We start from the raw sequence: 1,950 nt of genomic DNA, 5'->3' as shown, positions 1-1,950 counted from the left end.
TCTGTGCAAGTATGCACAAAATGCAATGATCATTTGTGCCTTACGTAGGGCTGGACAATAATTCAATATCAATATGTATCGCGATATAATTTATTTCAATAACGGTGATATGATTTTTAAACACATTTCCGATATTTCGATATACATTACCAGTGTTTTCCATATATTGATTTATTTGTGGCATTTGACTTCGTTGAATAAACATGAGCACTGCACGTTTCAAAATTATAACACGGCGCGGGTGTTTTATATGAATGTATCGCTGAAGGGGATGTGACTGTCTTCAGAAAAGTTTCGATGGCATTTTCATTTGATCTGATAAAGAAGCGTTCATGAGCGGAGCTGCTTTGATTACAGTCGTTACTGGGGAAACTGCTAGTTTTATCACTCTAAAAGCGCCTCCTGCTGGCAGAGAATCAGTTTGCATTTTCAATAAGCCAGTCTCCAGCAACATTTCCAGTTTTTGTTGTTGTTACATTTTTTTGTTTTCTGCAGCGACTCGGAGCACTTTTCATACCCTTTTTTTCTGGCTGAAGCACATTTGTTTCAATCTATAATAATAATAATAATCTATCATAAAAAAAAGAATAATCAGCCTACACTACCAGTCAATCATTTTTGAACAGTAAGATTTTTTATGTTTTTTTTTTTTGTTTGTTTTTTTAAGAATTCTCTTCTGCTCACCAAGGCTGCATTTATTTGATCCAAAGTACAGCAAAAACAGTACAAATTTGAAATATTTTTACTATTTAAAATTGCTTTATATTTGAATAGATTTTAAAATGTAATTTATTCCTGTGATCATAGCTAAATTTTCAGCATCATTACTCCAGTCTTCAGTGTCACATTATCCTTCAGAAATCATTCTAATATGCTGATGATCAATATTTAAAAGTTTTTCTTTTCAGAATTATTTGATGAATAGAAAGATCCCAGCATTTATCTGAAATAAAGCGTTTGTTACATTATACACTATTCCATTCAATATAATTTTATTTATTTTTTTCTAATGAGAAAACTCATAAGCCGCATGTTCACATAAGACAAAAAGGAAAGCAGGCGGCTGAACACAAACCGCGTGCTACACAAAACACAGCACACGTGGACAGAAGAAGTTGTATTTACCCTGTAACTACATGGAACAATGGGGGAACAAAGCACCACTTTAATTTACAGCCCGCAAATATTGTTTTTACCCTGTAACTACATGGAACAAGGGAGGAACAAGTTGGACTTAAACACAGAACAAGTGCATATTTGCACAGTAATTACAGAGAAAAATATTGCACTAGTTTTAATTTAATTGTTCGATGGCCAAATTACACCCTCTACACCACAGTATACATCCACTGAAATACAAATGTTGTATCATGTATTTTTTCTGCGAACAGCTGGAAAGAGGTAAGCTTGTTTTAAGCTGCATTGAACCTTGATGGTATATCATGCCAAGTTATTTGGTGATAGTGGTGTTGGGAAGTTGCTGAAATCGACAAATAGGCTTTCATAAGGTAAGTAGACTCGTGAATTATAGGCCTAAATCATAGCAGAAACTCATTAACTCATTTCACTAGATGTTCAGTTTTGTTGTTCAGTAATCTCCATCATGTCCATCCTTTAATAATAGAATGTGTACCCCATGGTTAAAAAATACCTATATGCCTATAATAAAATACCAATATAAAATTATAAAAAGTATATATATCGTCTTTCTAAATCATTCCCAAACATAAGATTGTTGTTTAGGCCATACATACCACGTATTATTACAATAAGCACCTATTAGTTTCAAAATACTTACACAGAATAAATTATTTGTAATTTTACAGGTTGTTACCCCTTTATTACCCCAATTATTCCCCTATTTCGCATATTATTCCCTTATACCTACACGGAGGTACTGAATAGGCACACTGTAATTACAAAAAAGTTACACTGTAACTTCAGTTTACT

Source organism: Sinocyclocheilus grahami, unplaced genomic scaffold (genome assembly GCF_001515645.1).
Source record: "Sinocyclocheilus grahami isolate Dianchi unplaced genomic scaffold, SAMN03320097.WGS_v1.1 scaffold1998.1, whole genome shotgun sequence".
NCBI classification, from domain to species: domain Eukaryota; kingdom Metazoa; phylum Chordata; class Actinopteri; order Cypriniformes; family Cyprinidae; genus Sinocyclocheilus; species Sinocyclocheilus grahami.
Note: the sequence above shows the minus strand (reverse complement) of the source record.